We start from the raw sequence: 26,840 nt of genomic DNA on the forward strand, positions 1-26,840 counted from the left end.
TTGGGTCGGCCAGAACGGGGCTATTAATATGAGACGGACCCCGTCCCGGCGAACCCTCTCCAGAACTCCTGGGAGCAGAGCAATCGGGGGAAATGCATACAGACGCAGCCTTGGCCACTTCTGTACCATGGCATCCAACCTGGATGGGTCAGGGAATACAACAACGGGCAATGAGAGGTCTCTTTCGAGGCAAATAGATCGACTTCTGCGCGACCAAAATTCTTCCAAATGAGCTCCACCACCTCGGGGTGGAGTCTCCACTCCCCGGGCCTCGGCCCCTGTCTCGACAGGATGTCTGCCCCCACATTTTGATGCCCCGGGATATAAGCTGCTCTCAGAAAGAGAAGCTTGCCCTGGGACCACAGGAGGATCCGGTGGGCTAACTTTCACAGCTGGCGAGACCTCAGACCCCCCTCATGGTTGATGTAGGAAACCACTGACATGTTGTCTGTGCAAACTAACACATGGTGGCCCCACAGGTCTGGGAGGAAGTATTTGAGTGCTCGAAATACCGCCATCATTTCCAGCCGATTTATATGCCAGGAACGATGATGGTCCTCCCAAAGACCCTGAGCCGAGCGACCGCTCATGATCGCCGCCCCCAGCCTGTGAGAGACGCATCCGTCGTTAGCATTACGCGACGACAAGGAGCTCCCAGCACAGGTCCCTGGGACAGGAATCAAGGCTTCTTCCACATGACTAATGCACGAAGGCATCGCCACGTGACCTTGATCATGCAGAAAGGATTTCCCCTCGGAGAAAACCCCTTGGTCCTGAGCCACCACTGTAAGGGTCTCATGTGCAGCAGGCTAAAAGGTATCACATTGGACGCAGCTGACTCGGGCGAGAGATAGCCCGCAAGCGTCTCTTCAACCCGGGGCATCGTCCCATAACCATGTTGTTTCAGCCCCACGATGTTAGAATATATAGATGTCTGGGGGCTGTAAACTTTATATTGAGCCGGCTTCTGCCACAATCTCGACACCTTGGCGTGGAGATAAGGCTGGGCCCGTCTCTAACCCTTCCAACAGATCTATTTGTGAACCCCAGGAATGAAGCCGTCGCTGTGCCTCAGCAGCAGCGGGACCTGATCCCTGGGGAACACTCACCGCGGCGCCTTCTTTCTCTTTGTCGAAGAACGCCCAGTGTGAACGGAGTATAATGAGTGTTAGTTTCTCACAATGCACACAGACAGCTCCCTCGAGAGCTGCCTGCACATGCTCCACTCCCAAGCAAGCAACGCACATCTCGTGTGTATCCCCACCCGTGATGAAGCGAGGGCAGGGACTAACACACTTGACAAACTGCTGCTTGCTTGTCGCCATAATAAGTGTCTTTTTTATATATATATATATATATATGTGATGTATAAGTGTTTGGTGACAACGAAAAATACTCTTGTCCTCAGACGAAGAGATATTTTGTTTGCTGTATATGTAGTGGACAGACAACACCAAATAAGACACGAAAACACAGAGCGCTGCTGAAGACACAGAAGCTGGCGTTCTTTGTTCTCAGGAGTGCTTTATAGTTTCCTGGTCCGTGACGTCACCTGCTCTGACATCCCGTCACACTATTGGTTCGATTTCCCAAGTGCTTCAAGACGTAATCACGCAGAAGTGATCCCGATGCGATTCGATGCACCGTTGATGTTCCCATGAAAGGGAACTGAGAAATCTTCCACCCTGAACACTGATATTGTGTCATTCAGAAACACAATTAAACCAAAGAGCTGCTGCAGTTTATTACATGAACTAATAATGAGCCCAGAACAGTGTAGAACGAATGATAGAAAGTGTTCAGTGACCTTACAAAATATTAATAATGACTAAATCAAAAACATACATGATTCTGTCAGTAGACTTCAGAAATTTGTGTATAATTGTTTGACATGTTTCACAACATAAAGAAGTTGTTGGAAAATGTGTTTGTGACTGATCTACAGTCTTCAGGATAATGATTTAAATAGTGAGAGTCACTTTGCATTGTCACACATGCTTCAGTGCTCTGAGAGTGTTTATAGTGCTGTGAGTTTAACACTTCATGACTGAGAGCAGAACAGAACACAATCTTCATCATCACACAAGACAAAAGAACAACAATGAACAAAATCACCTTCTTCATCTGGACTCTCACACTGTTTATTCAAGGTAAGACTGATAAAAACTGACTCTGGTTTTGGTGTTTTTGTAAAAGTATATGATGGTAGTAGTTTTAAACAATAATTGTTTTGTTTTGTTTTGTTTTGTTTTTTCTCTCTCTCGCTCTCTTCTTCAGAATCCAGAGGAGTGACTCTGACTCAACCTGAAGTTAAAATTGTCCAACAGGGTCAAACAGCTACAATAGAGTGTCATATAGATGTAGGAATATACAGCAGCTACTTAGCCTGGTATCAGCAGAAACCTGGAGAAGCTCCTAAACTCCTGATTTATGCCATAAACACCCTCCAGTCAGGAACTCCATCTAGATTCAGTGGCAGTGGAACAGCAAATACTGGACGAGATTTCACTCTGACCATCAGTGGAGTCCAGACTGAAGATACAGGAGATTATTACTGTCAGAGTTTACACTATATCAACAGTAAAGAAGTGTTCACACAGTGATAAAGAGTGGTACAAAAACCTCAGTCAGTCAGACGTCACAGTGATGCACTGATACAGCTGAGAGATACTGCAGCTGCTGATGGAGGATCACAAACAACACAATGACAATGTTTAGCAAAGTTTCTAAAAACTTTTAAAATTAATTAATAGAGTGAACATAAATTTATATATAGTCTTTTTTTTTATGAAATAGAGGTAACTTTACAATAAGGTTTATTAGTTAACATTAGTTAACTACCTCAATTAACATGACCTGCACTTATACAGCATTTATTAATCTTTGTTAATGTTAATTTCAACATTTACTAATACATTATTAAAATCTTGTCAACATTATTTAATGCACTGTGAACTAACATGAACAAACAATGAACAACTGAATTTTCATTAACTAACGTTAACGAAGATTAGTAAATACAGTAACAGATGTATTGCTCATGGTTAGTTCATGTTAGTTAATACATTAACTAATGTTTAACTAATGAACCTTATTGTAAAGTGTTACCGAAATAACCGTTAGTGCTGATATGAATTATGGCAGCTCTGGGATGTTTTATTGTTTGTGTTTCAGATCACAGTATGAGAGCGATGTGGAGTGAAGCAGAAATAGCAGTTGTTTTTAATGTGTTTTCTCTCACTCCAGGATTGAAAGAAGCGGTTTCTTTCTCCAGTGGTTGGGAAAAATATGCATACTAACTGATCAGATTTAGTCTGAAAGGTAAGTTAGAAAGTTCTTGCTTATAGAAGTGTTATATAAAAGTAATATGACATTCACAGTCGTGCTGCTCTTCATGTCTATGGTAGAATCACAGCCGTGCTGATATTCAGTATAACTGTCACGCCACTATTTTTTCATGACTTTAGCCCAGCCACAACTACCAAGAGAAAGAGCTTTAATCCAGTCTTGAAGAAGATGAAAGCACTCAGTCTCCAGGCCTTCCTCATCTATCAGGTGGCAACAAACGGTGAGCAGATGATGTTCGACTCTCCCCAAAAGGCAGAAGATTTGGTCAGTTCCTTCACAGAAGATATTTTGCTTTTCTTTTAAAATGATTCTGTAACACTGCCTCATGAGGCACTTTTCTCCACATGTTTTGGGAATGTCCAGTTGTTGTTATGGACTCATGTGAATTCTGTTTTGTCCTTTTTACTACAAATTGATTAAGTCTCTAATCCAGGTTTATGTCTTCTCAATGACGATTCCAACTCCTGTATGAGTTCATTAAAGAAGAGAATGTTGTTGGCTGGTTTTACAGTGGCAAAGAAGACAATAATACAGGACTTCAGAAGTCCTGCGCCACTGGCGTCAGGACTTCTTTGAAGCCTTCCTCGCGGTAATGACAGTCCGCAGATCTGTCTCACCCTTGGAAGGCTTCGACTGTGTCGCCCGCCCCGGTCCCCAAGATCTTTGCAGGGGAGCACGCGTGGCGACACTTTGTTTTTGCTGCGCTCTATGCGCAGATGAGGAGCTGGTAGATGGCCGAGGCTGCTCCCGCTCAGCAGCCTCGGCGGGAGAGAGCAGCGAGGAAGGAACTTTTGAAAGGCCGCTGACTGTTTTTTGGCCTCCTGGAACCTCTCGACGACCGAGGTGACAGAATTGCTGAAGAGGCCCAGGGGAGACAATGGCGAATCTAGCAGCACGCCTTTATCTCTTTCTCTGATGTCTGAGAGATTTAACCACAAGTGCCTCTCCGTGGCCACCAGGGCTGCCATAGAACGGCCGATTGTTTTTGCCGTCTCCTTGGTGGCCCGGAGAGCTAGATCGGTGGCTTTTCGCAGTTCCTGTATTGTCTCAAAGCTCGCCTCACCGCTCTCATTGATCTCCCCCAGCAGGTCGGCCTGGTAGGTTTGCAGGATTGACATTGTATGTAAGCAGGCTGCAGCCTGACCTGCTGAGGCATATGCTTTGCCCACCAGGGCTAATGTTGTTCGTAATGGCCTGGTGGGCAGCGTCGGGGATTTAAGGGACGACGCAGACTCGGGCGAGAGATAGCTCGCAAGCGTCTCTTCAACCCGGGGCATCGTCCTATAATCATGTTGTTTCAGCCCCACGATGTTAGAATATATAGATGTCTGGGGGCTGTAAACTTTATATTGAGCCGGCTTCTGCCACGATCTCGACACCTCGGTGTGGAGATCGGGGAAGAACGGCAATCCCCGACGCTGAGGCTGTGACCGGGCGGGCAGAAAGCGCTCATCTAACTTGCTTTTCTGCCATGCTTCAGGTCTTTCGGCTGGCCAGTCGATATTTAATTTGGCCACCGCCCGTGTCACAACCTCTAACAGCTCCTCATATGCTGGAGATGAGGATGGCGAGACCTCTTCTCCAGCCTCGACACTCATCACATCCAACTCCTCAGAGCTGGATAGATGAAGCGCCGGTGCCTCTCTCCTGGGGGAAGAAACCGCAGTGCGTGCTTCCACAACCAGAGGAGAGACACTGGGTCTGGCAGGTGAGGGCCGAGATAAGGCTGGGCCTGTCTCTAACCCCTCCACCAGATCCATTTGTGAACCCCAGGAATGAAGCCGTCGCTGTGCCTCAGCAGCAGCGGGACCTGATCCTTGGGGAACACTCGCCGCGGCGCCTTCTTTCTCTTTGTCGAAGAACGCCCAGTGTGAACGGAGTATAATGAGTGTTAGTTTCTCATAATGCACACAGACAGCTCCCTCGAGAGCTGCCTGCACATGCTCCACTCCCAAGCAAGCAACGCACATCTCGTGTGTATCCCCACCCGTGATGAAGCGAGGGCAGGGAGGAACACACTTGACAAACTGCTGCTTGCTTGTCGCCATAATAAGTGTCTTTTTTATATATATATATATATATATATGTGATATATAAGTGTTTGGTGACAACGAAAAATACTCTTGTCCTCGGACGAAGAGATATTTTGTTTGCTGTATATGTAGCGGACAGACAACACCAAATAAGACACACGAAAACACAGAGCGCTGCTGAAGACACAGAAGCTGGTGTTCTTTGTTCTCAGGAGTGCTTTATAGTTTCCTGGTCCGTGACGTCACCTGCTCTGACGTCCCGTCACACTATTGGTTCGATTTCACGAGTGCTTCCAGACGAAATCACCCAGAAGTGATCCCAATGCGATTCAACGCAGCGTCGATGTTCCCATGAAAGGGAACTGAGAAATCTTCCACCCTGAACACTGATATTGTGTTATTCAGAAACACAATTATACCAAAGAGCTGCTGCAGTTTATTACATCAACTAATAATGAGCCCAGAACAGTGTAGAACGAATGATGGAAAGTGTTCAGTGACCTTACAAAATATTAATAATGACTAAATCAAAAACATACATGATTCTGTCAGTAGACTTCAGAAATTTGTGTATAATTGTTTGACATGTTTCACAACATAAGGAAGTTGTTGGAAAATGTGTTTGTGGCTGATCTACAGTCTTCAGGATAATGATTTAAATAGAGAGAGTCACTTTGCATTGTCACACATGCTTCAGTGCTCTGAGAGTGTTTATAGTGCTGTGAGTTTAACACTTCATGACTGAGAGCAGAACAGAACACAATCTTCATCATCACACAAGACAAAAGAACAACAATGAACAAAATCACCTTCTTCATCTGGACTCTCACACTGTTTATTCAAGGTAAGACTGATAAAAACTGACTCTGGTTTTGGTGTTCTTGTAAAAGTATATGATGGTAGTAGTTTTAAACAATAATTGTTTTTCTTTTCTCTTCTTCAGAATCCAGAGGAGTGACTCTGACTCAACCTGAAGTTAAAACTGTCCAACAGGGTCAAACAGCTACAATAGAGTGTCATATAGATGTTGCACTAAGTTATGATGACTTAGCCTGGTATCAGCAGAAACCTGGAGAAGCTCCTAAACTCCTGATTCATGATATAAACAACCGTTATACTGGAACTCCATCTAGATTCAGTGGCAGTGGATCTACATATGGCAGTGATTTCACTCTGACCATCAGTGGAGTCCAGACTGAAGATACAGGAGATTATTACTGTCAGAGTCGGCACAGTGGTGGTGTGTTCACACAGTGATAAAGAGTGGTACAAAAACCTCGGTCAGTCAGACGTCACAGTGATGCACTGATACAGCCGAGAGATACTGCAGCTGCTGATGGAGGATCACAAACAACACAATGGTGTATCAAACCTTTCAAAGACTTTATTTATTATGACATATTCATATGTTTTATCCATTACTAACTGAACAAATATGTGTGGTGCTTGTTCCATCAAAACTTTTGTTCCATCAAAACCATTACAGTGTCATCTAAGGCCATTTCCATGTCTGGCTCATTTGTAGCATTAAGTTTAAAGGAAAACGAATACATTGTGACACGTACAGTTGTGACACAGCCTGTTTCATTGGTCCATTGAGACAGATTCACTACAACTGAACTGATCCAGGGTTTGTTCAGGTGATCTCAGACTGTATTTTTTTTTTTTTTTGGTGCAGATCTGAGCATGATTTCCATGTTCATATATGCCTAAACAAACCAAACTAATGGAAAAATGCACCACGTTCTGAAACAAATGCTCTAAACACAAGTGGTGCTTACTGCAGAACCAAATGATATCCAGCTCCACCTATATGGAGATAATGGGTGAAGATATGTTTAGTGATAGGGTTATGGCTGTGGTTAGGGTGTGGTTGGACTGTCTAGCTCCACCCGTTATATCCAGAGAAGGGGAGCTGGACATCAAGCTCCACCCAAAGACAATACAAGCCGAGTTACTTTGAGCTTATAGTCCTAAAAGCTGTGTGTGTTTGTGGAAAAAAGTGAGTTTATAATGAAAAAATGAGGAACACAAAAATTGATTTGGCAAGGTCCTCCATTAAACTGGGGAGCCTATTCTTTCCTCTCTCTGCTGAGCTTCTTCTCTTCTCTTTTGTCTCTTCATATCGTCTTGTCTCCCTCTCTCTCTTTTCCAACTCTTTTGCTCTCTGCTGGGCTTCTTCCTCTCTCTTTGCCTCTCTTTCTTCCATCTCCCTGAGATTTGTCAAAAGTTCAAAAACGACTTACTTTGTACATTTTATTATTATTATTATTTTTTTTTTTTGCAAGTGGCACTTTCACATACACTATTAGAGATGCAGAGATGTTGTTGAAAAGGTTCTGTGTGTGAATCAAGAAACTTCAGAGAGTCACATTTATGCACATTTAATGAATGTGGTATGAGGAAGTTTATTGCATTTATCACTGTATTGCATTCACTTATTCTGAGCTTAACAGAAGTGCATTTTCCCATTGCACATGTGATTTATGGACGTGTACATGTAGCAATTTTCAACAGTAATATGCAAACTGTCAATACAATATGTAAAATGGCAATGTATTTCTGTATTTAAATGTCCGTTTTTTTTTTCATACCATATGTGCAACATTTGGAGCAAAATGATATTTCAAATTCAATAATATAATTTACATTTGCTATTTCAGACAATACTTTTAACATATAATTTAAACATTTTAACGCTTTATAAGTTGCAAAATTAAAATGAAAATATATTACAGAAATTATATGTTTAACATGTTCAAGCAAAAATTGTAGCAAAATGATCATTTAAATGTTATTTCTACCAGAAAGACTCGGGAGGTAAGATAACGTGACAACGATATTTATTAACAATCAGCAAGCAAAATATTGTAAGAAGTTCTTTGGCGTAGGCCCCGTCCGTAGCTCACATCCTAAAGGGTTGCGGACTCTGCGTATCCTGCCTGAAGATGAAGGCAGGGGCGTAGCCGACCCCCAAAAATGAAGGAGAATTATCCCACCGGATGGAGCCTACCCCCCCACCCCCAAGAACTGTAGGAGGAAATATATACCCACCAGTGGTGAATCTTGCAGTTCCTATTACAGAGATAATAAATTAATTAAACATGAAAAGACCATAATGCTTATCAGTGGAAGAGAGCCACTTTGCCATGGTGTGAGGAAATGGTGAAAGCTGTAAGAGCGCAACATAAGACATGGAGAGGAAGACAAGAAAAAGAGAAAAGACCAAGAGGGTAAGACAACAATACTACAGAGACAACGGCCACGTTAGGCCACATGGACACGACAGCCTGGAATGAGATAAAACATACCACCACCAGTATTTGCATAAAAAGTACCTGATTAATGATGAGGATTGAGTTGGAACACAGCAGTCCTCTCCATCTGCTGTTAGGAGAATTCTAAACCACTGCATTGTAAATGGAAGGCAGATATTTTGGTTAAATAGATAGAAGGTATATAGTGTTTAAAGGAAAGACTTGTTAAAAGCACAAGTACTGAAATTCAAATGCTTGGGTGTAACTCCCACTAATGGCTTGATAGAACTTAGCCGACAGGACTCCATCTAGACGTCAGACCTGCCAAGAGAACCCCCAAAAGAAAATTAACCAGACAGCATGACGGATAAGTACAAGAATACTAAATATAAACAGATAAAGACTGGGAACCACAAAGTATAATGCCATTGAAGAAGGGAAAACGCTTGATAACGCTCTACTATCTAACCTTAGCTAGCTATTGAAATTCTGCAAAAGCTAGCAAACCTTTGCAAAAGAATAACGACGCAAGCATTGTTATTCAATGCCATGAAAACAGACATTAACAGCTGTATGATGTGTAGCGGCAGGCTGTTGTTTATCTAACATTATGGAGCATGACAAGCAACTTTGGAATAAAAGGGAATTTGAGGGAGGATCAATAACAGCGTGGCGTATCCAAGATGGCGAATGCTTTGCGATGAACTTTGATTTGACAGAGATGCCGCTCTTGCACGTTAATAGAAAGGAAGCAAAAGTACACAAGTGAATTAATGTTATGAAGCTCAACACAATGTATGTAAGAATATCATCAGTATATTATAATATAATCTAGCTACAGTCAACAGACTAAAACATAGAATGACATTACAACTTTAAATGCTCAAAAGCATTTTACAATGATAGTATGACATTAGACCAAGTAAAACAGCCTTGCGTTACATCACAATTTTGATTAGTCAAATACTGACCTGTATGAGTAGTATTTCAGCGCTTGCAAGTATTTCAGTAGAATGAATCGTCCTCATTCCTTTAGCTAACCCCTGGGACTCACATGGCACTGATATCAGTCTCTTGTTTGGAATCGCGCCCGTGATTTCACACCAAGATTGTGCCTTGGCACAGATTAATTAGGCTATGCATTTTATGTGAAGACTAAGCAGTGTTATTTAACATTTAAATGATTCGTTTCCTGACGATGATCTGTGTGTGTGTGTGTGTTGCTTTAAGGTTAAACCATGATTGGGGTTTCCCCGAGCCTTGCAACGATAGAGCCGATTATTGTACGCCATTCTTTCATGTGGATCATTAACGTGCTAAAAGTTACAATGTGAACGAGCACGGCGAGCACTCATGTTGAACAACTCACTCTGTCTCTAACAAAACGTGCGATTGCATAATACTGCTTATGTGTAAAGAGAGCAAAAGAGTAGCCTACGATTTTACACTTAATCGACATCAAAGGCAAAAACGATGAAAATACTTATCACTGAGATGAAATGGCTGATAGGTACTGATGACACGAGAGGAACACTGCGGTTCACTGGAGCTTAAGTTTTAGATAAAACTTCATCAGAATTTAATAGATAACGATAAAATCAGACTGGATTTTAAACGAGCGCCGAAAGTGAAGGTTGGCGTCAGCATCTGCAGACTCAAACATGTGTCAGCAATCTTTTATACTCCAAGTGTAAGATAATGATTGGTTAAATCATTAATTAATAGGTGACGTAACATTGAGTCTTCCTGGCAGAGCTTACATTTTTCTTAATTGCATTTACACTCACAGTTAAGACACATGCGATTGCATTTTCATTAAATGTCCCGCAATGAATGTAACAAAATTCAATGTGGATTTGAAAATGCATTCCAAGACGATCACGTCTCCGCCCCGCCCTGTCAATCATTGCGTCAAGGCGGGGCCAGGTGTTGAAAACATGGCGGAAACAGAGCTAAAGAGTGAGGCATTTACAGGCAGATGAAGTAGAGCAAGAACAGAGAAATGTCAGTGTCCCTGACGATTATGCGTGTCTGTCAGTGATAGAACCAGTACGTTATTAGAAGCATAAATAAATTTATGGTTAGGACGACTCGTATGGTACTGGGCCTTTAGGACCAATTGAGCATCATTTAAACACCACAGCCTACCTGAGTGTTGTTGATGACCATGTCCATTCCTTTATGACCACATTGTACCATCTTCTGATGGCTACTTCCAGCAGGATAACACACCATGTCACAAAGCTCAAATCATCTCAAATTGGGTTCTTGAACATGACAATGACTTCACTAAACTCAAATGAGCTCCACAGTCACAGATCTCAGTCCAGTAGAGCGCCTTTGGGATGTGCTGGAACTGGAGATTTGAGGCATGATAATGCAAAAGCTTTTGCACAGTGTTGAAAAACATTAGCAGCTGAGAAAAAAAAAATTAAAAAATAAATAGGCCTATGTAATTCGTTGCTGTGACCCAGAAGAATGACCCTACTCTGTGTAGCTGTCCAAAATGTTTCTAAAATAGAGAAGAGAGAAATTTAGACATCACCAGAGTGAATTTTAGGAGCATTAGAGACAGTCTGGGTGGGGTGCTTTCTACTGTGTGAAAGAGGGTTTAAACATCAGAGTTATTTTTGGGTAGAGTTATACAGTTATAGAGTTACAGTAATATAGTTGGTGCTACTGTACCTTAAACACTTTTATTTATTGGTTTAAAGAGTAGAAAAATAGGCATTATTCATTAAATGATTTGTATCATTGTAGTATTGGATGAGCGACCACCACAATCCATCCCTTTATATACCTAAAATGGTGCCTTTGGAGGGCACTGAAGTTTTTAATCATTATCATAATATATTTTTAATAAAAATAACTCTATGAATGAGTTCAAAATGACACTTATTTTTGAGCCTCACACTTTTCAGCGCTCCAGAGCTCTAACATTGGATAGTTTGGACAAAAATAATTCAATTTTCTGAACTCTGGAGTTCTTGAGTTCTTATATCGAACAATCAGTGGTACAGACTTTGTTAGTTGTGTCTTGAATGGATGGTTCATGCAGTTTTAGACAGCGGAGTATGAACAAAGCCCATAGTTTTTTTTTTTTTCTTAAATAAAATAAATAAACACAAATGCATGTAGCTATAACATGCATGTGTGCATTATTACCTCGGTGATGACATTCACTGTCAATAATTCACTTTGACAGCGATCCCTTACGGCATCACTTTAGCTATGTTCGTTATTGGTTGTAATGTGTCAGGGGAATGTTCTTAAAACATTAATCAAAGTAATATTATACCTTCTGTTCTTTTCTTTTAAAAGAACATTAAAAGATGCGCTCGAACCGTTCTCCTGATTCTTTTGAACAAGTGCGAAAAATGACAAAAGCTCCCTTGAATCAGAGCTCTGGCATGAGCGTTACAATACTGAGTTCTGATTGGTCAATCGCTGTTATTTATAGTTTGTTAATTATCATACAGAGAATTTTAATATTACATAAGTACATAATACAAAACACTGTTAATCTAAAGGGGATGGTGGCTTTACAGAGGGGATGCTTTTTGTCATTTTTTTCAACAAGGGGGATGCCATCCCTCCTCAAATCGAGCCCTGGTTCTATGACTGACGGAAGCACATGGTCTTCAGGAACACTGACATTTCTCTGTTCTTGCTGCCTGTAAATGCCTCGCTCTTCATATCTCTGCTTCCGCCATGTTTCCAACACCTGGCCCCGCCTTGACACAATGATTGACAGGCCGGGGCGGGGACGTGATCGGCTCGGAATGCATTTTCAAATCCACATTGAATTTTGCTACATTAATTGTGGAACATACACACACTGACAGGTGAAGTGAATAACACTGATCATCTCTTCATCACGGCACCTGTTATATTAGGCAGCAAGTGAACATTTTGTCCTCAAAGTTGATGTGTTAGAAGCAAGCGTAAGTTTGTAAGTTTGACAAGGGCCAAATTGTGATGGCTAGAAGACCTGGTCAGAGCATCTCCAAAACTGCAGCTCTTGTGGGGTGTTCCCGGTCTGCAGTGGTCAGTGTCTATCAAAAGTGGTCCAAGGAAGGAACAGTGGTGAACCGGCGACAGGGTCATGGGCGGCCGAGGCTCATTGATGCACGTGGGGAGCGAAGGCTGGCCCGTGTGGTCCAATCCAACAGACGAGCTTCTGTAGCTCAAATCGCTCAAGAAGTTAATGCTGGTTCTGACAGAAAGGTGTCAGAATACACACGTATGGGGCTGCATAGCTGCAGACCAGTCAGGGTGCCCATGCTGACCCCTGTCAACAATGAGTTTGAGGTGTTGATTTGGCCTCCAAATTCCCCAGATCTCAATCCACTCAAGGTCTGTGCCAGCTCTGCTCCATTTTAGTGCAGCTATGTACAGGAGGAACTGCATTGATGCCACGTTCTGAATACTGTGATGTCTCAATAGAGATGCAACACAAGAACAGGCTGGGAATCCTTTGGGTAAATTTGGTTTTATATTCGCACATTTGGACTTCCGCATAGGCTAAAATAACTTTGTACACTACATTGGACATTCAGTGGACGTTTGCACGTAAGTATGCCATTAAAATAATACTTGCCCATTTTGATCGATTGTGAAAAATGTTGTAGGGTTACAATCGTTGGTTGTAAATATCATGTCGCTGTTTAGAATTTGCAAACATTAACTTTATTGCACATTATTAGAACGTTCATAAACGCGGAAGTCCGAATGTGCGAATATAAAACCAACTTTACCCAAGTAAAGTTGTTGATGTGACTTGAAATGTTTAATGATCTTCTCCATTTAGGTGTGACAGCTGACAGACTCGCAACATGATGATCATCATTTACAGTAATCCAGCGATGTTCTTGTAAGCTGAGAAGTCATCTTTTCCTCTGTCATTTTGAAAGCTCTGCGTAAGGAACAATGACTTCCTTCTTCTTCTTCTTTTAGTTTTTTGGCGGATTGCAATCATGACTTATCAGGTGCATAGCTCCACCTACTGTACAGGAGTTTGCAGCAATGGATTATGGTGCGATAAAACTACTTTACATAATATTAATATTAAAAACAATGACTTCCGATGCCACGCCGATGTAAATAGGCTGCCTGAGGAAAAATGTGGAAGTGACTGTGTCCATTGGGGCGTAAATGCCACCCAGGACCTTTTTAATTGGTTTAAAGAAACACCAGGTATCCAGTGGTCCACAAATATAGGGAAATTACAGATAGTAAGGATTTACTATTTGAATGTAATTTATTTTTTATTATTTTTATAAGAAATTTTCAATTCACCTATAGGTGAAATGGGTGCTTCTTAAACGACGTTTCAAAAAAGGTTCAGGAGCAGCACGGTCCCGAATGAAACATCCCCATCTGATTAACAGAGAACCGTATGGGAACGTTCTGTTAATGTCCCAAATGTCCTCTTTGTAACGATCTTATGTGACCATAGAATAACCAATATGGAACGTCCCTCTAAAGTCATATAAAGAAACTTGAATTGCAGCACTTCCATAACCAAAAGAGGATGTTTTACAAACATCTCTAATGTGAAGGTTCAGGATTTCCGTCACATTTAGAAAACTTTTAGGGAATGGTGCGCAAGGTCATGAGAACGTCTCCTCCTATGTGAGATGGATGTAGATCTGCACATCATCAGTGTCTCAGTAGTCAGAGTAAAAATAAAACTACTGAACTAACTAAAAATAACATTAGTCAGAATGTACATGATCATTCTGTAACTCTAGTGTATATTAGTTTGTCTGTTGTAAATCCTGCCCACTTCTTTGCATTGTCACACATGCTTCAGTGCTCTGAGAGTGTTTATAGTGCTGTGAGTTTAACACTTCATGACTGAGAGCAGAACAGAACACAATCTTCATCATCACACAAGACAAAAGAACAACAATGAACAAAATCACCTTCTTCATCTGGACTCTCACACTGATCGCTCAAGGTTTGTGAAATACAGTTTCTTTCTTCTTCTTTTTTTTAACAATGATTTTTAATTCTTTTAAAATGTCAAATATCATTTTCATTTTTGTTTCTGTTTTCTCTCAGAGTGTAGAGGACAGTACACTGTAACTCAGAGTCCATCAATAACAGCAGTTCAACCAGGACAAGAAGTCAGAATAAACTGTAAAACCAGCAGTGCAGTGTATAATGGTAATTACTTACACTGGTACTTACAGAAACCTGGAGAAGCTCCTAAACTCCTCATATATGCAGCAACAAGCCGTTATACTGGAACTCCATCTAGATTCAGTGGCAGTGGATCTGGCAGTGATTTCACTCTGACCATCAGTGGAGTCCAGACTGAAGATACAGGAGATTATTACTGTCAGAGTTGGCACTATCCAAACAGTAAAGCTGTGTTCACACAGTGATAAAGAGTGGTACAAAAACCTCGGTCAGTCAGACGTCACAGTGATGCACTGATACAGCTGAGAGATACTGCAGCTGCTCATTCAACACAATCACACACAACACTGATCACAGACAAACACTAATAACACTAGATCATCTAAATTAACATAAATTTGCTTGAAGCTCATCAGTATTTTTGCACATAACATGAATATTTTGTTGATGTGATCATGGCTTTTATTCCAGTAAGGACTGTTATTGTTTTATATATATATATATATATATATATATATATATATATATATATATATATATTTGATAGGATGATTGCAGTGATGTTTTCATTTGTTGTATGTAGAGATTGTGGATCTCTTCTGTTGTGTTTGTCTCTTCTCCATCTTCACTCTCAGTGTTTTTCATCATCTCTCTGTTCCACATGATGTTCACTTGAGTTTCTCTGTAAATTATATTCAATGTTCTGAATTCAATCCAAACATGTTCTCAAGCTCAACTCTTCAACAGTGAATGTAAGCCACATCTTCAAATCTCACACCACTGAATGATTTACTGTCAGAGACTGGGTTGCTCTCCTCAAATATGTCTCAACATCGTCTCAAACTTTGCTCAGATTTGCCAAAGTCTGAAAAAGTCCATTTAAATTCGTACAAGGCCAAATGATCTGAGCTTAAGTTAACTTTATTGTTCATTCTGTTTGTCACGGAGCAGAAATTTGTCTTTGACACTGGTGTCATACATACACATAAATACATCCACAGAAGTGCTTAACAACACGACACACACTGACACACAAACACAGAAATAAACAGAATTACACTATCCACATCATTCCTAACATATTTCCAAACATCCCACAACAATAAAAATTCATCTAAACAATCAATTAAAAAGCGCTATAATGTCAACCGTTCTCTTGCATTATTTCAGAAAATAGTGTGATTTATAATAATCACTGCCATTGGGACAAATAATGTTTTATACGCATTACTTCTGGCCAAAGGAATTTTGAGTCTTCGTCTAGATGCGAGCATTTCAAAACCAGAGTGAAGGGGGTGAGTACGGTCTTTAAAAATCACAATTGACTTTTCTTTTTTTTTCATAAAATGATCAAACAAGTCCTAGAGTGAGTGTTTTTGTCCAGTGATCTTATTTGCCTGATTGGAAACACTTTATAATACTGATCCTTCATTAATGAATAACTACACAGGAACAAATGAGTAATGCATTATTAACACTCTAGTAACTAGTAAAATTAACTATTAACTATTAACCTCAAACGTTTACAATGACTCCAGTAGTTACTAGAGAGTTATCATGTTTCTCACTTCAGAATACTGATCCAAATAATTAGTGATTCCTTCTGAAGGATTTGGTAATACTTCAGTCATCACTAGTGTGTTACCATGACCTTTACTTTAGAATTAATTATACATTATGCATCATTCATGTTAATTATGAACCTGTATATAGTAGTTCTTAGTAGTTCTCTGGGAGGAATGAAAAAAACAGTAGTTACTGATTAGCTAATAGTGAACTACCACCTTCAACTGAGCACTGTTACTTACATCATTTACAGTAATTCAGCGATGTTCTTGTAAGCTGAAAAGTCATCTTCTCCTCTGTCATTTTGAAAGCTCTGCGTAAGAAACTTTGGGTGCTTCTCAATCAGAAGACTGCGTCCTTCATAGTCCAGTCCTTCTGAGGCTTGTAGACTAGTACTCTCAGCATTAAAAGGCTGCAAATCTCGGCTGCAACGTCATCAAGCGCTGCTGAAGGCCATCTCAATCTGAAGGACCTGGAAGGCAGCCTTTGTTTCGCATCCTTCATTCTGCCTGTTCTGAAGGATGGATCAGACGTATCCTTCGCTGCCTTCAATTACCCACAATCCTCTCTGCAAACATTTCAGAAAACATGGCGGGAAGTGAGTCGACGTCAAGCACGCCCGAATTCATTATGAAATGTAAGTTAAATGTTTTAATTATGTTTTGTTGTAAATTAACCACAAATTGGTAAACTACACATGCTATAAAGCACTACGAGACCACAGACGGTTGCCATATATTACAGTGTAGCAATTACATAACTTTATACATTACACACTGTTCGCTCAAGGTTTGTGTAACGCAGCTCTACAATTATTCTCTTGAAATATTAAATGTTTATAATTTTAGATGGTAATTTTTAGAATTGATAATTTTATTTTTATTATTTTTTTCTTCTTTTATCTTTCTTTCAGAGTGTAGAGGACAGTACACTGTAACTCAGACTCCATCAATACTAACAGCTCAACCAGGACAAGAAGTCAGAATAAACTGTAAAGCCAGTAGTAGAGTGTGGAATGGTAATGAGTTACACTGGTACTTACAGAAACCTGGAGAAGCTCCTAAACTCCTCATATATGCAGCATCAAGCCGTTATACTGGAACTCCATCTAGATTCAGTGGCAGTGGATCTGGCAGTGATTTCACTCTGACCATCAGTGGAGTCCAGACTGAAAATACAGGAGATTATTACTGTCAGAGTTACCACAGTGGTCCAGTGTTCACACAGTGATAAAGAGTGGTACAAAAACCTCGGTCAGTCAGACGTCACAGTGATGCACTGATACAGCTGAGAGATACTGCAGCTGCTCATTCAACACAATCACACACAACACTGATCACAGACAAACACTAATAACACTAGATCATCTAAATTAACATAAATTTGCTTGAAGCTCATCAGTATTTTTGCACATAACATGAATATTTTGTTGATGTGATCATGGCTTTTATTCCAGTAAGGACTGTTATTGTTTTATATATATATATATATATATATATATATATATATATATATATATATATTTGATAGGATGATTGCAGTGATGTTTTCATTTGTTGTATGTAGAGATTGTGGATCTCTTCTGTTGTGTTTGTCTCTTCTCCATCTTCACTCTCAGTGTTTTTCATCATCTCTCTGTTCCACATGATGTTCACTTGAGTTTCTCTGTAAATTATATTCAATGTTCTGAATTCAATCCAAACATGTTCTCAAGCTCAACTCTTCAACAGTGAATGTAAGCCACATCTTCAAATCTCACACCACTGAATGATTTACTGTCAGAGACTGGGTTGCTCTCCTCAAATATGTCTCAACATCGTCTCAAACTTTGCTCAGATTTGCCAAAGTCTGAAAAAGTCCATTTAAATTCGTACAAGGCCAAATGATCTGAGCTTAAGTTAACTTTATTGTTCATTCTGTTTGTCACGGAGCAGAAATTTGTCTTTGACACTGGTGTCATACATACACATAAATACATCCACAGAAGTGCTTAACAACACGACACACACTGACACACAAACACAGAAATAAACAGAATTACACTATCCACATCATTCCTAACATATTTCCAAACATCCCACAACAATAAAAATTCATCTAAACAATCAATTAAAAAGCGCTATAATGTCAACCGTTCTCTTGCATTATTTCAGAAAATAGTGTGATTTATAATAATCACTGCCATTGGGACAAATAATGTTTTATACGCATTACTTCTGGCCAAAGGAATTTTGAGTCTTCGTCTAGATGCGAGCATTTCAAAACCAGAGTGAAGGGGGTGAGTACGGTCTTTAAAAATCACAATTGACTTTTCTTTTTTTTTCATAAAATGATCAAACAAGTCCTAGAGTGAGTGTTTTTGTCCAGTGATCTTATTTGCCTGATTGGAAACACTTTATAATACTGATCCTTCATTAATGAATAACTACACAGGAACAAATGAGTAATGCATTATTAACACTCTAGTAACTAGTAAAATTAACTATTAACTATTAACCTCAAACGTTTACAATGACTCCAGTAGTTACTAGAGAGTTATCATGTTTCTCACTTCAGAATACTGATCCAAATAATTAGTGATTCCTTCTGAAGGATTTGGTAATACTTCAGTCATCACTAGTGTGTTACCATGACCTTTACTTTAGAATTAATTATACATTATGCATCATTCATGTTAATTATGAACCTGTATATAGTAGTTCTTAGTAGTTCTCTGGGAGGAATGAAAAAAACAGTAGTTACTGATTAGCTAATAGTGAACTACCACCTTCAACTGAGCACTGTTACTTACATCATTTACAGTAATTCAGCGATGTTCTTGTAAGCTGAAAAGTCATCTTCTCCTCTGTCATTTTGAAAGCTCTGCGTAAGAAACTTTGGGTGCTTCTCAATCAGAAGACTGCGTCCTTCATAGTCCAGTCCTTCTGAGGCTTGTAGACTAGTACTCTCAGCATTAAAAGGCTGCAAATCTCGGCTGCAACGTCATCAAGCGCTGCTGAAGGCCATCTCAATCTGAAGGACCTGGAAGGCAGCCTTTGTTTCGCATCCTTCATTCTGCCTGTTCTGAAGGATGGATCAGACGTATCCTTCGCTGCCTTCAATTACCCACAATCCTCTCTGCAAACATTTCAGAAAACATGGCGGGAAGTGAGTCGACGTCAAGCACGCCCGAATTCATTATGAAATGTAAGTTAAATGTTTTAATTATGTTTTGTTGTAAATTAACCACAAATTGGTAAACTACACATGCTATAAAGCACTACGAGACCACAGACGGTTGCCATATATTACAGTGTAGCAATTACATAACTTTATACATTACACACTGTTCGCTCAAGGTTTGTGTAACGCAGCTCTACAATTATTCTCTTGAAATATTAAATGTTTATAATTTTAGATGGTAATTTTTAGAATTGATAATTTTATTTTTATTATTTTTTTCTTCTTTTATCTTTCTTTCAGAGTGTAGAGGACAGTACACTGTAACTCAGACTCCATCAATACTAACAGCTCAACCAGGACAAGAAGTCAGAATAAACTGTAAAGCCAGTAGTAGAGTGTGGAATGGTAATGAGTTACACTGGTACTTACAGAAACCTGGAGAAGCTCCTAAACTCCTCATATATGCAGCATCAAGCCGTTATACTGGAACTCCATCTAGATTCAGTGGCAGTGGATCTGGCAGTGATTTCACTCTGACCATCAGTGGAGTCCAGACTGAAAATACAGGAGATTATTACTGTCAGAGTTACCACAGTGGTCCAGTGTTCACACAGTGATAAAGAGTGGTACAAAAACCTCGGTCAGTCAGACGTCACAGTGATGCACTGATACAGCTGAGAGATACTGCAGCTGCTGATGGAGGATCACAAACAACACAATGGTGAATCAAACCTTTCAGAAACATTATTTATTTATTTATTTTGATGTACTAAGCATGTAACATAATCTTTATATTATATAAATGTTAGTGGTGCTTGGCCCTGCAAAACTTTCCACTACAATGTAATCTAACAGCAGGAAAGTCCGTCACTTTAATTGCACTTCCATGCTTCATCACTAGATGGCGTGTCTGTTACATAACTGAGTTCTCTATCTGTCAGTCACTTTGACGTTGTGTCGATGTGATGACACTAGTGTAGTGTTTCTCAACCTTTTTTACTCGATGGCCTCCTCCTTCACCAGATCAATACTGCAGTGCCCCCCTAAGATGCCTGACATTTCCTCTCATACTGAACTTCCACAACAAAGAGAGAAAAAAAATTGTATTTAAGCCTTTTTATTAACAAAACATTTGTTTGGATTATTACTCTTCTACTGCATGTTTTGTAATATTCTTTTTGAAAACATTTACAACTTTAATTTATAATTTATAATTTATAGCTTTATAACTTAAAGAAAATAACTTAAATCTGAAAAGAAACCTGTGCTAAATTATAATACTCTGATGTTACCCAGGTCGAGTAATTGCATCTGTGCCAACAGAACGATTGAGACTCCCATCTAAAGCCTGTCGGTTCACGTCGTCCCTGATAACAAGAACTTAATGCTGTTGGACAGGCTGTCTCTGCTGTACATGCCACGGACATGAACGAGGATAGTCCCGACCCAGCACACATGCAGGAACTATGCTCGTCAACTGATTTATTAATCATTAATAATCATCAATAATTAATAATAATAATAATAAAAAAGTTTTCAAAAACATAATTTCTCCCATCACTACAGCAAACATTTTGAACATGTGTATGTTTGGCTTTTTATGCAATGATACATGCAGGTCAGGTCATTGTATCTGGAATGGTAAAATATTGTTGACTTATCTTAAGTGTCTGAATTTCTGATGAACTCTTATAGCGCTGCAGGACTAGCCTACAGCAAACACTGAACCAGACTATTAAATGTTGAGCAAGGGATCTCATTGGCTGCAGGATCAGCAGAGACCAATCAGCCTGAGTCATTTGGTATTGATGTGATTGCTTACAGACTGCATGTAAAGGACCGATCGAAGCCTGTGCCATCTTCAGTTTCATGACTGAACTAGATTTCTGACATGACAATTCTTGGAGAGTTTGTCATGGTAATGAATATGACAATGTTAATGTGTTTGGTCTGCTGCTGTTGATTATATCTGCTGTAGAGTACAGAACTTTCCACTGCCAAAACACACACAACATGCTGCTGCTGTACGAGCAAACATGAATCACCCCATAGCAGATCTGGACAGGTGGAGCTGGGGGAGGTGGAGGGTTTCTGATATTCTATATTTCTCATTCATTCTTTTATCATGTGCTGATATAACACTGTTTAAAGAAATATACGTATTTCATGAGTTGTGAAAACTGCTACATTCCTCCAAAGCACAAGAGTACATGATTTAAATAGAGAGAGTCACTTTGTATTGTCACACATGCTTCAGTGCTCTGAGAGTGTTTATAGTGCTGTGAGTTTAACACTTCATGACTGAGAGCAGAACAGAACACAATCTTCATCATCACACAAGACAAAAGAACAACAATGAACACAATCACCTTTTTCATCTGGACTCTCACACTTTTTATTCAAGGTAAGACAAACATTTTGACAAACAATTGATTTTGGTTTTGGTGTTCTTGTAAAAGTATATGATGGTAGTAGTTTTAAACACTAATTGTTTTTCTTTTCTCTTCTTCAGAATCCAGAGGAGTGACTCTGACTCAACCTGAAGTTAAAACTGTCCAACAGGGTCAAACAGCTACAATAGAGTGTCATATAGATGTAGGAATATACAGCGACTACTTAGCCTGGTATCAGCAGAAACCTGGAGAAGCTCCTAAACTCCTGATTTATTATATAAACAGACTCCAGTCAGGAACTCCATCTAGATTCAGTGGCAGTGGAACAAGATATACTGGACGAGATTTCACTCTGACCATCAGTGGAGTCCAGACTGAAGATACAGGAGATTATTACTGTCAGAGTTTCCACAGCAGTGGCTCTGTGTTCACACAGTGATAAAGAGTGGTACAAAAACCTCGGTCAGTCAGACGTCACAGTGATGCACTGATACAGCTGAGAGATACTGCAGCTGCTGATGGAGGATCACAAACAACACAATGGTAATGTTTAGCAAAGTTTCTAAAGACTTTTAAAATTAATTAAGAGAGTGAATATACATTTATATTTAGTCTTTTTTTTTTTTTTTATGAAATAACGGTAACACTTTACAATAAGGTTCATTAGTTAACATGAACTAATAATGAACTGCACTTATACAGCATTTATTAATCTTTGTTAATGTTAATTTCAACATTTACTAATACATCATTAATATCTTGTTAACATTAATTAATGCACTGTGAACTAACATGAAAAAACTATGAACAACTGTATTTTCATTAATTAATGTTAACGAAGATTAGTAAATACAGTAACAGATGTATTGCTCATGGTCAGTTCATGTTAGTTAATACATTAACTAATGTTTAACTAATGAACCTTATGGTAAAGTGTTACCGAAATAACCGTTAGTACTCATATGAATTATGGCAGCACTGGGATGTTTTATTGTTTGTGTTTCAGATCACAGTAAGAGAGCGATGTGGAGTGAAGCAGAAATAGCAGTTGTTTTTAATGTGTTTTCTCTCACTCTAGGATTGAAAGAAGCGGTTTCTTTCTCCAGTGGTTGTGGGAAAAATATGCATACTAACTGATCAGATTTAGTCTGAAAGGTAAGTTAGAAAGTTCTTGCTTATAGAAGTGTTATATAAAAGTAATATGACATTCACAGTCGTGCTGCTCTTCATGTCTATGGTAGAATCACAGCCGTGCTGATATTCAGTATAACTGCACTCTTGATCATGTGAAACTGATTAAATGTGGCAGGATGAAATAAACAGCACCTGGAGATCACGTGACCCTTCGGCAGCAATGCACTCACAGTCCTTCGCTCGTCTCACTTTGTCAGATATTGTATAATCCTGTCAGTAAATTCTGAACCACTCTTTTTCTAGCCCACTATGAGTACACCAGCAGTCAAGGACAATCGGAAAAGAGAGATTGAACAATCGCAAATAAATAAAAAATTCAAAGATTCCACCATCTCCAGAGAGGATCTCGACACTGCTATTGCTAACGGTATCAAGCTAACGCTCAAAGAGCAACAAAGTACTCTCTATTCGGTTGTGGCTTCGACAGTAAGAGAAGTGATAGACACGTGACCGGGTCGATTCTGTTCAGGCTGCTGCACGTGAGGATAGGAGGACAGTCACAAACTCACCAACTCACCAAAAATGACGGACATTGAAGACAGGAGCAGGAGAAATAACGTACGACTGGTGGCTCTGCCTGAGGGGGCGGAGGGCTCTGATGCAGCGGGCTTCCTCAGAGCTAATCTTTCCAGGTGGATCTCTTCACTGAAAGGCCGTGACATCGAGATTGACCGGGCCCATCGCGTGTATGACTGAAGGAAAAACTCTGATCGGCCGCGTACTCTCATCTTCCGTGTACTAAGATGCATGACAGGTCGGTGATCCTGAAGGGTGCTCGGCCGGCGTATCCGGTAAAATATACACAGGACAATGTCACGCCACTATTTTTTCCCGACTTTAGTCCAGCCACAACTACCAAGAGAAAGAGCTTTAATCCAGTCTTGAAGATGAACGCACTCGGTCTCCAGGCCTTCCTCATCTATCCGGCGGCAATTAAACTGCGGCACAAAGGTGAGCAGATGATGTTCGACTCTCCTCAAAAGGCGGAAGATTTTGTCAGTTCCTTCACAGAAGATATACTCTGCAGCGGGAAGGCAACGGCTTCCGTCTCCATCCCTTCAGCTCAACAAGGGGATAAAGTTTGTGATGATCCTCACTGTCCTTAAAGGGTTATGTGACGGGGTATTTAGCCCGTCTCGTAGGGGAAATTTGTTAGAGCTGCCCTGGAAGACTGAATAACGAAAGGATCTTAGTCCCCGTTTTCAGTGCTTTTGGTCTTGTTATATACTAATGTATATATGTTGTGTCCTACTTTATTGAGATGCACAGACCGACAAGGGTAGGCTTCAGGTAGAATAATGTCACGAGATGGCTCCCTGAAGTAAATGTATTTGTGAGACACAGTCTAAAATACTCCTCCCTTCCCTGATCTAATAAAGTGGGTAAGACGCCCCTACTCCCTGACAGCTTTCAACCAAAAGAAAATAATAAATAGATAATACACTGAAGGTAAGTACAAAAATTAAACAGGATTTATTTTCTGTGTATATTTTCCTTCCTTGTAATGAAGTGTTACTTTAATTTAAATAATCACTAAATAAAAGCAAAAAAAATAAAAAAATACAGTCTTTGAGTTTTCTTCCAAACTCACTAGGCCACAATCACCTTCAATGCAAGAGTTATTGACCTTCAACCTATACAATAATCAAACCCAATAGTTATTCAAGTTGGAAAACACCTGTAATTTTGCGTAAACCCCACTTGAGTTTTCTTTGCGCAAATGGTCACTGTCAAACAGTCACACTTGAAAAAAAACAAAAACCAGGAAATTTCACATTAGAAACACTTACGTGAAACGTCTCTTTAGGTACACATTCACAGTTCACATAGGGTTCTGTAGTTCAAATGAACTCTCACAGTTCACGGTTCATTAGATCAAAATATCAAAAAAAAATAATAATAACTTGGGAAAAAACAGTCCATAGAAAAATTACTTGAGATGCGTGGTCTCGACGTAGCGTGCGTTGAAACAAACTTGTAATTGAATTACTCAGCCTCAATGGAACATCCCCCCCAAAAAAAATGAAAAAGCATCGAGATGAGTCAAACCCCCCAAATGAATCAAACTGGGATGAATCAATCAGTAATGTCAATGGATGGCAGGGTTACACAAAATAGTCTTAAACTTGAATCTTCTTCAAAAACTACGTCCCGCACGAACGGCAATGTACAGCCGTTCTCAGTCCTCATGCGCGATGACAAGTGCGAAACAAACAAATAACGTGTGGCCAGTTCGGTTGAATTGTTAGTTCGTAAGGCTGCTTCTCAATTAAAATGTAAAGAGAGCAAAGCACCGCAAAAACGTGACAAATCTCTTCAATCGTCGTCAATCAAGGAAAAACTGTACTTTAGAAGCACTTACAGTCCTCGTTGCCTTCACAAAGCATTACTGCGTCACTCCAGCAGTCCAATACAATGCAATCCGCAGAGCAAAACGACACAAAAACTCCAATGATGAAATGCGGGCTACAGTTCACAAAAACACTTGATGTTGTCGTCCCTTAGTCGACTAAAGCCCCGATTAACACCATCGAACGAGCTTCTCGAACACGACACATCACTCACTTTCTTTTTGTGACACTCTCAAACGCAGCGCGCCTCTCCCCTCTCTCTCTCGCAGTGCGCCCCGAACACCGAAAATCAGTCCACCCGTCAAAATAAAAGTCCCCCAAAATAATAATTTTAAAAAAATGATATCTACCCGTTACAGTTAGTTCACCCAAAAATGAAAATAATGTCATTTATTACTCGCGCTCATGTCGTTCCACACCCGTAAGACCTTCGTTAATCTTCGGAATGCAAATTGAGATATTTTTGTTTAAATCCGATGGCTCCATGAGGCCTCCATAGCCAGCAATGACATTTCCTCTCTCAAGACCCATAAAGGTACTGAAACCATATTTAAATCACTTCATGTGAGTTCATGAATATTTTTGGTGCACCAAAAAATACAAAATAACGACTTATTTAGTGATGGCCGATTTCAAAACACTGCTTCATGAAGATTCGGAGCGTAATGAATCAGCGTGTCGAATCCGCAGTTCGGAGCGCCAAAGTCACGTGATTTCAGCAGTTTGGTGGTTTGACACGCGATCTGAATCATGATTCGACACGCTGATTCATTACGCTCCGAATCTTCCTGAAGCAGTGTTTTGAAATCGGCCATCACTAAATAAGTCGTTTTTTTTTTTTGGCGCACCAAAAATATTCTCTTCGCTTTATAATATTAATATTGAACCACTGTACTCACATGAACTGATTTAAATATGTTTTTAGTACCTTTATGGATCTTGAGAGAGGAAATGTCATTGCTCCCTATGTAGGCCTCACGGAGCCATCGGATTTCAACAAAAAAATCTTAATTTGTGTTCCGAAGATCAACGAAGATCTTACGGGTGTAAAACGGCACGAGGGTGAGTAATTAATGACAGAATTTTCATTTTTGGGTGAACTAACCCTTTAAGAGAACGATAACAAGGTGGCCATGGACACTTCATCCCCTTGGAATTATAAGGTTCTGTCTGCGTTCTGAGCGGTTTTGAGATATTGAGCTTCAAAGTTTTTGCATTCCATATAGCAAAAACTATATGGGGAACAAGTTTCTTTCAAACATGAAAATGACAGGGACAGTAAATGTATTCTAAATGTACAATATCAAAATCCTCTCAAATTTGTAAATGGGGATTTTTGGAACGGGTCAAATGCAGATAGAACCTTTTAATTCTAAAAAAAAAACAAAA

At 39.9% G+C, this 26,840-nt stretch overlaps 1 long non-coding RNA gene across 1 annotated transcript; it reads left to right on the forward strand.

Moving 5' to 3' along the window:
* The first annotated feature begins 1,983 nt into the window (after positions 1–1,983).
* On the forward strand, positions 1,984–23,358 carry LOC127506560 (uncharacterized). The gene is made up of 3 exons (XR_007928014.1): positions 1,984–2,150; positions 2,278–3,321; positions 23,344–23,358. It is a non-coding gene; the product is annotated as an uncharacterized LOC127506560 (long non-coding RNA).
* The last annotated feature ends 3,482 nt before the right edge of the window (positions 23,359–26,840 follow it).

Source organism: Ctenopharyngodon idella, chromosome 24 (genome assembly GCF_019924925.1).
Source record: "Ctenopharyngodon idella isolate HZGC_01 chromosome 24, HZGC01, whole genome shotgun sequence".
NCBI classification, from domain to species: domain Eukaryota; kingdom Metazoa; phylum Chordata; class Actinopteri; order Cypriniformes; family Xenocyprididae; genus Ctenopharyngodon; species Ctenopharyngodon idella.